Source organism: Colobus angolensis, unplaced genomic scaffold (genome assembly GCF_000951035.1).
Source record: "Colobus angolensis palliatus isolate OR3802 unplaced genomic scaffold, Cang.pa_1.0 Scaffold245, whole genome shotgun sequence".
NCBI classification, from domain to species: domain Eukaryota; kingdom Metazoa; phylum Chordata; class Mammalia; order Primates; family Cercopithecidae; genus Colobus; species Colobus angolensis.
Genome location: NW_012115655.1, coordinates 1,059,803 through 1,074,222, shown reverse-complemented (window position 1 = coordinate 1,074,222; position 14,420 = coordinate 1,059,803).

Sequence of the window (14,420 nt, the reverse complement as noted above, 5' to 3'; positions counted from 1 at the left end):
AGTGAGTGCTTTTTAAAAATTTTAATGGGGTATGTAAGATACATGTAAAAGGAGAACTGTGTAATGAACTCATTTTAACATGATCAGTTCATTCCAGAGATTTTACTTTTGAGATAACAGAATTAATGACTCTTTCAATTTATAAAAATTTAGTTGATACCATTTAGTTGCTGCCAGCCGCCTGTGTTCTTATACATAGGAGACATTGGAGTGAGTGCTTTTTAAAAATTTTAATGGGGTATGTAAGATACATGTAAAAGGAGAACTGTGTAATGAACTCATTTTAACATGATCAGTTCATTCCTGATTTATCTAAATGTCATTCATCTTTGAACCCCTATTTATTTTGAAGCAAATCCCAGATAGCGAATCATTTCATTTGTAAATATTTCAATATGTATGTCTAAAAGATAAGGACTGTTAAATAAAACCACAATTCTGTTATTAGACTTAACTGTTAACAGTTTGTTAGTGTTAATAACTATCCAGCAGTGTTCAAGTTGTGCCTTTTTTTTTTTCTTTTTTTTCCGATTCAAGTCAGGATTCAAATGTTTCTACACTGCATAGATCTCAAATGTCCTACCCAATGGATCCCCACACTCTCCACTCTTTGGCTTCAAATTCATTTATTTGAAAAAACAATGATTGCTCTAGCACTTTAAATTTCTATGCAATTTTCAAATTTAAGGTGAAATTTTGATGTACTTAATAAAAAATATATTCTAACTTGAATATATTTTTAAAGTTAATGTAGTATATGAGAAGTTGTTATATCAACAGATTTTCCTTTAACTTAAAAATACACTGTGACTTGTATCCAGAACTCCTGCAACTTAATGAAAAAACAACCCAATTTATAATTGAGCCAAGGATCTGAATGGACATTTATCCAAAGAAGATATACAAATGGCCACTAAGGATGTGAAAAGATGCTTAATATCATTAGCCATTAGGGAAATGTAAATCAAAACCACAATGAGATAGCACTTCATGCCCACTAGGATTGCTTTAATCAGAAACATAAACAGTAACAAGTGTTGCTGAGGATGTGGAGCCACTGGAACATCTGTAAGTTGCTGATACGACTGCAAACTGGTGCAGCTGCTTTGAGAAACAGTTTGGCCATTCCTCATTTAATAGTTAAACACAGAGGATATGACCGGCAAATCTCCTAGATATATACTCAAGAGGATTGGAAACATGTTCATACAAAAATTTGTGTGTATTTACAGCATTATTCGTAATTATTAAAAATTGTAAACAACCCAAATGTCCATTAACTCATGACTGGATAAGTGCAATCTTAATAGTCATTCAGTGGAATAATACTTGGCAGTAAAAGGAATGAGGGAAGTACTGATACATGCTGCAACGTGCATGAATCTCGAAAACATTATGCTCAGTTAAAGAAGCCAGTCACAAAAGTGCACACATTGTACTAATCCATTTGTATGACATGTCCAGAATAGGCAAATCTATAGAGAAAAAGATTAGCGGTTGCCAGGGGCTAGGGTTGGAGGTGAAGAATACAAAGTGAGAACTAATAGATACAAATTTCTTTTTGGAATGATGAAAATGTTCTAGAATTAGATAGTGGTGATGATTGCACTACTTTGTGAATATACTAAAAATTTTAGGCTTTAAGACAGTCTTACGGCATATGAATTTACATATCCATAGTGATTTTAAAAAATATAAGCATGCATATCTAAAGACAGTACAATGGAACTTCATAATACATTCTTTGAAAGTGTCAGGATAATACATAGTTCCCCATTTTATCTGATTTTGGAGAGAGAACTGATTACACATAGGATGGTTGCATTTCTATTTCATACGTATGTAGCTGTACATTTTTCCTCTTCAAAATTTCCCGCTTTAAAAACAGGAAACCCTGCACCTTCTAATAATTTTTGGTGAGTGGAACTTGGTAAAAACCTGAAATAGGAAATCCAGCTAATAACACTGAAGATAAAAGTATACTTCTACTTCTGTCATATCTGGAAGGAGTGTGTAGGGAATATATTTTCAGTGGTTTTTGAAAGTAGTTTAAAGCCTAGCAGACCGTAACTTTGCAATGTTTTCTTACTATCAGGAGTGTGTGAAGGGGCTGCTCTGCATAGCATTCATGTCTGAGAGATTTACTGCCCAGCCCTCGCTCAGCTGGATACAGGCAGTTTTTGGGCCTCCTTGTTCCTCTACTAAGCCGCAAGGGAGAATAGGTTGGCAGTTTCTGTGGACTGTCCTTACCGGGGGGAAATAATGACGTGAAGTATTGATACCCTACCTAGCTGACAGAAGAATTTGGGAAGTCTGAATTCAGGTGGAGTAGAATTGTTTCCTTTGATTTTTCACTCTGAACACTCCCTGGCCTAGTTTCTTCCCTTAACTTTTAATAGTGCTATGTCTTTATTCAAGGGTGGATGTGTGTTCTTCAGACCAACCCTATCGTAGCTGGGAGAAATCTGTATAACTCTCTTCCCCTGGATTTAGGTAGCTGGATCAGGTTTCCTAGCTGTAGCCAGTTCCTTGTTCGTTAACTTGCTTGAGCTGATGAGCTGTGGGTTTTTCTAGAGGGAAGTAACCCTTGATATTTGTAAAAAAAAAAAACAAAATAAATTTGAGATGTTAAATGATCTAATTGGCTTTTATTTGCAATTTATGAATTGGGCATCATCTTATCTAAAAATCTACACTGGGCATGGAAGAACAGTCAGTTTTTATAAGGTATCGAGCAGGAACAAGGAAACAGCATAATACAAAATGCAGTTGGTTAACATTAGGTTACTTCAGGTTACTTTCCTTGTAAGGGTAAAATAGAGGAGACTTTCTCATCATGCAGGCTAAAACTGGCCTGTTTAGAGATTTGGCTGTTCTCTCTTTCTCCTGATTTATCAGAAGCTCAGATAAACAACTTAGTGTTGGTTTGGTGGCCTGGAACTTTCGCCCGAGTGACTTAGTTTTGGTTTGGTCTGTTGATAGTGCAGCAGCTCAGTCCAAATCCATGGCCTCCTGTAGGTTTCATTTAATGGTTATAGAACTTGAAGTGTGTTCCATTCTATAAGTGAAAGTTAATGTTGACATTCATTTCAGGAAAGATTTTATATTTATCTCTAGACGGAGAGTGACTGAGGAAGTGGTTACTTAAAAATGTTTCCTAAAAGCTAATTTATGCATCATTGCTATCTCCTCTCAGAGAGTCTGTTTGGTTTGTACATTTACTTCAGAGTGAGAGATCCCAGTAAATTTGTGTAACTGCTTTGGAGAATGTCTTCCTCTTTAACCAGGCCTAGGAAGAGTCTGTCCATTGGTCTAAAGACACCGATGCCAGGATGTGCCTTTGAAGGCAAGTTCCCAAAGTTGCTTGGGAAGGAATTGAAGTTCTAAATCCAAATAATCAATTTAGCTATTAAAGCTCCGATATGCAGGATCTTCTCTGATGACTGTTTAATCTTTTCTGGTAGAGGCTTATCTCTTCAGAGATCGCAACCTATTTCCCATTGCCAATTGCATGTTTAAGTAGTAATTGGTTCAGCATGATATCCCCATTTTGATGAGCACTTTGATTGTGTTCAGTTTGAAGAAGTCATCTGTAAAATGACAATCCACCAAAAAGATGGGTTCCTTTTGAAACTGTTAGCCTGTGACTAGAACAGGGTGGCTTCTGTGCCTATTAGCTGTGGTTAGCAGGATCCCATGTTTCTGTTACCTGCCAGCCTTCCTCCTGATGGGGAGGTAGGACATATCAGTGCTTTATGGATAACTTTATTCAAAGTATTTTGAGATAGCAGAGGACCTGGTCTGTTTGCTTCAATTGCTCTGTTAGTAAAAAACACCAATCTTGATATTGAGAGATCCTTGAGGATATTAATTCAAGTGTTATCTTAGAATATGTCTTCTTTTTATTGGATTATAAAAAATTGAAAAATATATTCTGGATCAAATCTTAGATATTTATTTTGTATTTACATTTTCCTGGTTGGTGGCTTCTCTTTTCATTTTATTCATGGTGTTTTTTTTGAGACAGGCTCTTGCTCGTCTCTCAGGCAGGAGTGCAGTGGTGAAGTCATGGCTCACTGCAGCCTCGACCTCCTAGGCTTAAGTGATTTTCCTGTCTCAGCCTCCTGGTCGGTGGGACTACAGGCTTAGGCCACCACACATAGATAATTCATAAGTTTGTAGAGATGGGGTCTCACTGTGTTGGCCATACTGGTTTCGAATTGCTAGGCTGTAGCCATCCTCTTGCCTTTGTCCCCCAAAGTGCTGGGAGTCCAGGTGTGAGCCACTGAGCCTGTCCTGATTTTCTCTTTGAGTTTATATTCATGGGTCTTCAATTTAGGTTTCTCGTTCGATTCGAGTGAATTTATATGTGTGGTATGTGAAGTAAGGGTCTAGGTTCTTCCTTTTTAATTTTTTTACAAAAAGATACCCAATTTTTCCAATACCATCCATTAAAAAGACTCTCCTTTCCCCACTTAATTATCTTGGTACCTTTGTCAGAATCAATTGCCCGTGTATGTAGGTTTATTTCTGGGCTCCCTTCTTTTCCATGGATTTCTAGGTCAAGTCTTTTTTTTTTTTTTTTTTTTTTTGAGGCGGAGTCTCGCTCCGTCCCCCAGACCGGAGTGCAGTGGCCAGATCTCAGCTCACTGCAAGCTCCGCCTCCCTGGTTTGCGCCATTCTCCTGCCTCAGCCTCCCGAGCAGCTGGGACTACAGGCGCCTGCCACCACTGCTGGCTAATTTTTTTGTATTTTTAGTAGAGATGGGGTTTCACCATGTTAGCCAGGATGGTCTCGATCTCCTGACCTCGTGATCCGCCCGTCTCGGCCTCCCAAAGTGCTGGGATTACAGGCTTGAGCCACCGCGCCCGGCCTAGGTCAAGTCTTAAACCTGTGGCAACTGCCTTGGCTACTGGAGCTTTCTGTTTTCACATCAGTGCTTTCAGTTCTCCAACTTTGTGGTTTTATGAAATTTTTGATCACTTTAGGTCCTTGATATTTGCATTTGATTATCATTATTATTATTACTATTTTTTTTTGAGACAGTCTTTCTCTGTCGCCCAGGCTGGAGCGCAGTGGCGTGATCTTGGCTCGCTGCAAGCTCTGCCTCCTGGGTTCACGCCATTCTCCTGCCTCAGCCTCCCGAGTAGCTGGGACTACAGGCGCCTGCCACCACTGCTGGCTAATTTTTTTGTATTTTTAGTAGAGATGGGGTTTCACCGTGTTAGCCAGGATGGTCTCGATCTCCTGACCTTGTGATCTGCCCATCTCGGCCTCCCAAAGTACTGGGATTACAGGCGTGAGCCACTGCGCCCAGCCATGCTAAACATTTTATAATGCACAGGATGGCTCCATATAACAAAGAGTTGTCCTAAGTGCCAATAATGCCAAGGTTTGGAAACCTTACATTAAATCTGTAGATTAATTTGAGGGGAATTGCCATTTTAAGAATATTGAGTCCTCCAATCCAGAAACATAGGATGTCATTTATTTAAATGTTTAATTTTCCTAAGCAGTTTTATGATTTTCTGTTTGCAGGTATTGTACTTTGGTTTAATTTATTTTTTTAAGTGTTTTTTTTTTTTTTTTTTGAGATGGAGTCTCTCTCTGTCGCCCAGGCTGGAGCGCAGTGGCGTGATCTTGGCTCGCTGCAAGCTCTGCCTCCTGGGTTCACGCCATTCTCCTGCCTCAGCCTCCCGAGTAGCTGGGACTACAGGCGCCTGCCACCACTGCTGGCTAATTTTTTTGTATTTTTAGTAGAGATGGGGTTTCACCGTGTTAGCCAGGATGGTCTCGATCTCCTGACCTTGTGATCTGCCCATCTCGGCCTCCCAAAGTACTGGGATTACAGGCGTGAACCACTGCGCCCAGCCATGCTAAACATTTTATAATGCACAGGATGGCTCCATATAACAAAGAGTTGTCCTAAGTGCCAATAATGCCAAGGTTTGGAAACCTTACATTAAATCTGTAGATTAATTTGAGGGGAATTGCCATTTTAAGAATATTGAGTCCTCCAATCCAGAAACATAGGATGTCATTTATTTAAATGTTTAATTTTCCTAAGCAGTTTTATGATTTTCTGTTTGCAGGTATTGTACTTTGGTTTAATTTATTTTTTTAAGTGTTTTTTTTTTGTTTGTTTCTTTTTTTTGAGATTGAGTCTCGCTCTGTCACCCAGGCTGGAACGCAGTGGTGTGATCTCAGCTCACTGCAACCTCCAGCTCCCCTGGTTCAAGCAATTCTCCTGCCTCAGCCTCCTGAATAGCTGGGATTACAGGGATGCGCCACCATGCCCAGCTAAGTTTTGTATTTTTAGTATTGATGGAGTTTCACCATGTTGGCCAGGATGGTCTCGATCTTCTGATGTCATGATCTGCCTGCCTCGGCCTCCCAGAGTGCTGAAATTATGAGTGTGAGCCACCGCACCTGGCCTTAAGTATTCTTTTTGATGCTGTTGCAAATTTGTTTTTTTAGTTTTATGTTTTGTTTCGTTTCTAGTATACATAACTAAAGTAGATTTTCATATATTGATCTTGGATCCTGGGACTGTGCTAAACACTTTTATTAGTTCTAATATTTGTTTGATTTCTTAAGATTTACTATGTACAAGATTATATCATCTGTAAATAGATAGTTTAATTCTTCATTTGTAAACAACGTGCCTTTAGTTATTTTTTATTGTCTTATTGCATTGGCTAGTACAATGTTGAATAGAAGTGGTGAAGATGTCACTTTTGCCTTTTTTCCATTGTTAGGGGGAAAACATTAAGTTTTTCCATTATTAAGTATAGTATTAGTTGTGCATTCTCTTTTAAGCCTTTGTTGAGGATTTTTATCATGAATGGGTGTTGAATTTTTGTCACATGCTATTTTTTTATCACATGCTATTTGTGTATTGAGATCATCATGTGGTTTTTTGTTCTTTATTAATATGTTGTATCACTTTGATTTTTGGATGTTAAACCAACCCTGCATTCCTGGGGCAAACAGCATTTGATCATGATATATAATCCTTTTTATATGCTGCTGAATTGGGTTTGCTAATATTTTTCATTGAGGTATAATTCACATAACATAAAATTCACCCCTTTATAGTGTACAATTCAGTGGTTCTTAGTATTTTTACAAGATTGTGCAATGCTCAGTACTATCTAATTCCAGAATATTTTTATCACCCCACAAAGAAACTCTGTACCCATTAGCTGTCACTCCTCATTATCCCCTCCCTCTAGTCCCTGACAGCCACTAAAATACTTTCTGTCTCTATAGATTTGCCTATCTTGGATATTTCACATGAATGCAATCATTCAATATGTGGCCTCTTGTAATTGGCTTCTTTCACTTAGCATGATGTTTTCAAGGTTTATGGGTATTGTAGGATATATCAGTATTTATTCCTTTTTGTGACTGAATAATGTTATTGTATGGATATATGTTTTGTTTATATATCCATCAGTTGATGGACACTTGGGTTTCCTTTTTGTTTTTTGAAGCAGAGTTTCTCTCTGTTGCTCAGGCTGGAGTGCAGTGGCACCATCTCTGCTTACTGCAACCTCCACCTCCTGGGTTCAAGTGATTCCCCTGCCTCAGTCCCCCGAGTAGCTGGGATTACAGGCGCCCACCACCATGCCAGGCTGTTTTTTGTATTTTTAGTAGAGACAGTGTTTTACCTTGTTGGCTAGTCTGGTCTCAAACTCCTGACCTCAGATGATCCACCTGACTCGGCCTCCCAAAGTGCTGGGATTACAGGAACTAGTGCGCCTGGCCAGGTTTGCATTTTTTTTTACTGTTATATTGAGTAATGGTGCTGTGCACATTCATGTACAAGTATTTGCTTGAGTATCTGTTTTCACTTCTTTTAGGTATATGCCTAGGATTGGAAGTGCTGAGTCATATCGTAATTCTGTGTTTAACTTTTAAATGAGGAACGGCCAAACTATTTTCCAAAGCAGTTGTACCAGTTTACATTCCTACCTTTAGAGTATGAGGGTTCTAATTTCTCCACATCCTCAGCAACACTTGTTATTGCCTCTCTTTTTGATTAAAGCAATCTTAGTGGGTATGAAGTAATACCTTATTGTGATTTTGATAAGCATTTCCCAAATGTTGAGCAGCTTTTCTTTTTCTTTCCTTTTTTTTTTTGAGTCTTGCTCTGTCACCCAGGCGGGAGTACAGTGGTGCGCTCTCAGCTCACTGCAACCTCCGCCTCCCAGGTTCAAGTGATTCTTCTTTCTCAGCCTCCCAAGTAGCTGGGACTACAGGCGCCTACCACCACACCCAGCTAATTTTTTGTATTTTTAGTGGAGACGGGGTTTCACCCTGTTAGCCAGGATGGTCTCTGTCTCCTGACCTCATGATCCACCCACCTCGGCCTCCCAAAGTGCTGGGATTACAGGCATGAGCCACTGTGCCCGGCTGAGCATCTTTTCATGTCCTTATTGGCCATTTGTATATCTTCTCTGGAGAAATGTCCTATTCACATCTTATGTCCATTAAATATTTTTTTTTCTCTTTTTTGAGACGAAGGTTTGCTCTTGTTGCCCAGGCTGGAGTGCAATGGTGTGATCTTGGCTCACTGCAACCTCCGCCTTCCGGGTTCAAGCGATTCTCCTGCCTCAGCCTCCCAAGTAGCTGGGATTACAGGCATGCACTGTCCGCCTTGGCCTCCCAAAGTGCTGGGATTACAGGTGTGAGCCACTGCGCCCAGCCTAAATATTTTTTTGACTGTGGTAAAAAGCATAACATTTACCATCTTATCCATTTTTAAGTATACAGTCAGTAGTGTTGAGTATATTCACATTGTTATACAACAGATATCCAGAACTATTTCATCCTCCAAAACTGAAACTCTATTCCCATTAAACAATTCCTTATTTTCCCCTGCCCCTGACTCCAGGTAACCACAAATCTGCGTTATTTTTCTATAAATTTGACTACTTTAGATGCCTCACATAAGTAGAGTCATATAGTACTTGTCTTTTTGTGACTGGCTGACTTCACTTAGCGTAATGTCCTCAAAATTCATTCATGTTGATGCATGTGATAGGATTTCCTTCACTTTTATGATTGAATAATATTCCATTATGGGTATGTACCACATTGTGTGTATTCATTTATCCTTTGATGGACATTGAGTTGCTTTCATTTTTAAGTATACAGTCAGTAGTGTTGAGTTGCTTTCATCTCTTGCCTATTATGAATAGTGCTTCTATGAACATGAGTGTGCAAATATCACTTTGATACCCTGTTTTTAACTCTTCTGGTATGTATCCAGAAGTGGGATTGCTGGATCATATGGTATTTCTGTGTTTCATTTGTTAAGGAACTGCCATACTGTTTTTCATAGTGGCTTCACCATTTTAGTCCTGCCAGTAGTGCGCAAGGGTTTCAGTTTCTCCACATCCTTTCGAACACTTGTTATTTTCTGTTTTTGTTTGCTTGTTTTGATGGTAGCCATCCTAATGGGTATGAGGTGATATCTCATTGTAACTTTGATTTTCATTTCTCTGATTATTAGTGATGTTGAGCATTTTTCATATACTTGTTGGCCATTTGCATATCATTTTTGGAGAAATGTCAAGTCCTTTGCCCCTTAAAAAAATTTAGGTTATTTGATATTTTTATTCTTGTTGAGTTGTAGGCATTCTTTACATATTCTGGATATTAACCCCTTGTATATGATTTATAAATACATTTTCCTATTCCATAGATTGCCTTTCAATCTGTTGATTGTGTTCATTGATGCACAAAAGTTTTTGAGTTTCATATAGACCCATTTGTCTATCTTTGCTTTTGTTGCCTGTGCTTATGGTGTCATATCCAATAAATTACTGCCAAGTCCAATGTCATAAAGCTTTCCTCTTATGTTTTGTTTTGTTTTCTTTCTTTCTTTCTTTCTTTCTTTTTTTTGAGAAGAGTCTTGCTCTGTTGCCCAGTCTGGAATGCAGTGGTGTGATCTCAGCTCACTGCAACCTCCACCTTCCAGGTTCAGGCGATTCTCCTGCCTCAGCCTCCTGAGCAGCTGGGATTATAGGCTACAGGTGTGTGCCACCACTCCCAGCTAATTTTTGTATTTTTAGTAGAGACAGGGTTTCATCACATTGACCAGGCTGGTCTCGAACTCCTGGCCTCAAATGGTCTGCCTGCCTCATCTCTTATGTTTTCTTATAGGAGTTTTATAGTTTTTAGTCTTATTTTTAGGTCTTTGATCCATTTTGAGTTAATTTTTGTATATAGTATAAAGTAAGGAACTAACTTTATCTTTTCTTCTGGATTTTCATTTTTCCTGACAGTGATTTGTTGAAAAACCTGTCCTTCCCCTGCTCAGTGGTTTTGGCACCCTTGTCAAAGACCATTTGAACAGATACATGAGAGCTTATTTCTGGTCTTTTTCTAGTCCATTGGTCTATATGTTTATTTTCATGTCAGTACCACACTGTTTTGATTAATATAACTTTGTTGTAGTATGTTTTGAAGTCAGAAATTATGAGTCTTCCACGTTTTGTTTTGTTTTGTTTTTTTGAGACAGAGTCTCACTCTGTTGCCCAGGCCAGAGTGCAGTGGTGCGATCTCAGCTCACTGCAACCTCTGCCTCCTGGGTTCAAGTGATTCTCCTGCCTCAGCCTCCCGAGTAGCTGGGATTACAGGTGTGTGCCATCACTCCTGGCTAATTTTTTTTGTATTTTTAGTAGAGACAGGGTTTCACCATGTTCCAGGCTGGTCTAGTACTCCTGACCTCAGGTGATCCACCATCCTCGGCCTCCCAAAGTGCTGGGATTACAGGTGTGAGCCACTGTGCCCAACCTGTTCTTTTTTTTTTTTTTTTTTTTTTAATTATTTTGGCTATACAGGATCCCTTGATATTCCATATGAATTTTAGGATGGATTTTTCTATTCTTATAATAAATGCCATTGGCATATTCATAGAGATTGCATTGAGTCTATAGATTGCTTGGGATAGTATTGACATCTTAACAATACAAAGTCTTCCAGTCTTGAACACAGAATATCTTTCCATGCATTTGTTATCTTAAATTCCTTTTAGCAATGTCTTTTCCTTGGTTAGGTTTCTTCCTAGGGTTTTTGTTGTTGTTTATTGAGGCTATTGTAAATTGCTTTCTTTCTTTTTGGATTGTTCATTGTTAATGTATACAAATGCAAACAATTTTGGTGTGTGGATTTTGTATCTTATAACTTTGTTGAACTTAACAGTTCAAACTGTGTGTGTGTGTGTGTGTGTGGATTATTTAGGGTTTTCTAACATAAGATCATGTCATCTGCAAGTAGAGATAATTTTATTTCTTCCTTTCCAATTTGAATGACTTTATCTGGTTTTCTTGCCTAATTCCTCTGATTAGGACTTCAGTACTGTGTTGAATAGAAGTGGTGAAAACTGGTATCCTTGTCTTGTTTCTGATCTTAGAGGAAAAGCTTTCTGTCTTTGACCAACGTGTATGATGTGATGGGTTTGTTATATAGCACCTTTATTATCTTGATGTTCTTTCCCTCTATTCTTAGCTTGTTGAGTGTTTTAATCATGAAAGGGTGTTGAATCGTGTCAAATTTTTTTTCTGCATCAGTTGAAGTGATCATGTGCCCAGGTGATCAGGTAGGGCCTCACCGAGACATCTGAATAAGTACCTAAAAAAATGAGGTAGTAAGCCATGCATAGTAGGCTTTGTAGGCAGAGAAAATAGAAACTGTAAGGGTTCTGAGTTGGCAACAAGCCTGCCGTGTTTAAGGAATATCAAGGAGGCTGTCAGGCTGGGGAGGGGGAGGGGGTAAGGAGAACAAGATATGAGGTCAGAGATAACAGGTAGCAAATTGTCATTCTGTTAATGTGGTATATTTTGATGATTGAGTTTTCTGTATTGAACCATTCTTTCATTCCAGGAATAACTTGGTCGTGATGTATAATTTGCTACTATTTTGTTGAGAATGTTTGCACCAATATTCATCAGGGATATTGGCCTGTATTTTTCTTGTCTTATAGCCTCTTTGGCTTTGTTTGGTATTAGAGTAATGCTGTCTTCACAGAATGAGTTTGGAAGTGTTGCTTTTTCTTCAATTTTTTTGAGAGTTTGAAGATGATTGGTGTTAATTTTTAAATGTTTGGTAGAATTCTCCAGGGAAGTCATCTTGTTCCTGGGCTTTTCTTTGTTGGGAGGTTTTATGCCCGTTTAAAATTTATTTATTTATTTTTTTTTTGAGACAGTCTCACGCCCATCACCCAGGCAGGAGTGCAGTGGCGTGATATGGCTCATTGCAGCCTTGACCTCCTAGACTCAAGCAGTCCTCTTGCCTCATTTTTTCGTAGAGACAGGGTCTCACTATGTTGCCAAGGCTGATCTCAAACTCCTGGGCTCAAGTGATCCTCCCACCTCAGTCTCCCAAATTGCTGGGATTACAGGTGTAAGCCACCATGCCCAGCCTAATTTGGTTATCTTGTATTGTTGACTCGTAAGAGTTCTTTATATATTCTAGATATTAGACCTTTATCAGGTATGTGACTTACAAATATTTTCTACGAGTCTGTGGATTGTCTTTTTACTTTCTTAATAGTGTCTTATGGCACAAAAGTTTGATTTTTTTCTTTTTTCTTTTGAGACAGAGTCTTGCTCTGTTGCCCAGGCTGGAGTACAGTGGCGTGATCTCAGCCCACTGCAACCTCTGCCTCCCGGGTTCAAGTGATTCTTCTGCCTCAGCCTCCCGAGTAGCTGGGACTACAGGCACGTATCACCACACCCGGCTAATGTTTTTCTTTGTATTTTTAGTAGAGACGGAGTTTCACTGTGTTAGCCAGGATGATCTCAATCTCCTGACCTCATGATCCGCCCACCTTGGCTTCCCGAAGTGCTGGGATTACAGGCGTGAGCCACCATGCCCAGCCACGTTTAATTTTTATTAAGTTCAATTTTATCTATTTTTTTCTCTTATTACTTGCACTTCAGGTATCACACCATTGCCTAATCCAATGTCAGAAGATTTTTACTTATGTGTCTTAAGAGTTTTATAGTTTCAGATTATCATTTGGTATTTGATTTGTTTAGGTTAATTTCTGTATAATGCCTGAGGTGGGGGTCCAAATTAATTCTTTTACCTGTGGATATCCAGTTGTCCCTGCACCATTTGTTGACAAGACAGTTCTCTCCCCATTGAATGTCTTGGCACCCTTGCTAAAAATCAGTTGCCTATAAATGTATGGATTTATTTTTGGATTCTCAATTTTATTGTCTATGTCCTTCCTTATGTCAGAACCACACAGTCTTGATTACTATAACTTTGTAGTAAAATTTTAGAATCAAGAAGTGTGTCTTCCAACTTTGTTCTTTTTCAAGATTGTTTTGGTTTCTCTCTGAGTCTCTTGCACTTCCATATAAATAATAAGATCTGCATGTCAATTTTTGCAAAAGAAGCCAGCTGGTTTTTCATAGGGTTTGTGCTGAAATTGTAGATCAGTTTTGGAACCACTCATACATTTTGCCTCACTATGTGTCCATATAATGTTCTTGATTTCTAGTGCCACCGCCTTCATTTGAATTCCTTGATGTTTGCAGTGGCTTTTTATCTCTGGCTTTTGTCTGCTTCTCTTCCAACCACTTGTTCTCACTCTTGTCAGGATTATTTAGCTAAAAGGCTTAAGATCCTCTGGTAACTCCCCATGGCTTTCAGAAATGATTCACTAACTTATTCAAATAAATGTCTCTTAAGTCCTTAATGTGCCAGGCATTATTCTGGGAATACAGCAGTGAACGAAACAATAATAGTTACCCTCATGGAGCTTACATTCTAGTGTTGGGGATGTAATAAACAAAATCAGTCAAGTATACAGTGTGATATGTAGTGCTGCAGAGGGAAAATGAAGCAGGGAAGGGGTAAGGAGATGATGCAATTTTAAAGAGGGTGATCAGGTAGGGCCTCACCGAGACATCTGAATAAGTACCTAAAAAACTGAGGTAGTAAGCCATGAATATGTCTGGGAAGGCTTTGTAGGCAGAGAAAATAGAAACTGTGAGGGCTCTGAGTTAGCAACAAGCCTGGCGTGTTTAAGGAATATCAAGGAGGCTGTCAGGCTGGGGAAGGGGAGGGGGTAAAGAGAACAAGATATGAGGTCAGAGATAACAGGTAGCAAATTGTATATGGCCTGGTAGGCTATTATTAGGGCTGTGGCTTTTACAGTGAGGTGGGAAGTCATTGGAGGGGTAACAAGTCCTGACTAGTTTTAATAAAATTACTTTAGCTGATGTGTTGACAAAAGTCCTGTTGTGTCGGGGGTTAGAGTGGAGGTAAGATGAAAGTCGGAGATCAGTTGTGGTAGGCAGCCTCTAAAATGCCCCCAGTGGTCCCTGCCTTCTGGGATTCACACTCTTGTGTAATCTCTTCCCCTTGAGTATGGTCTGGACTTAGTGACTTGCTTC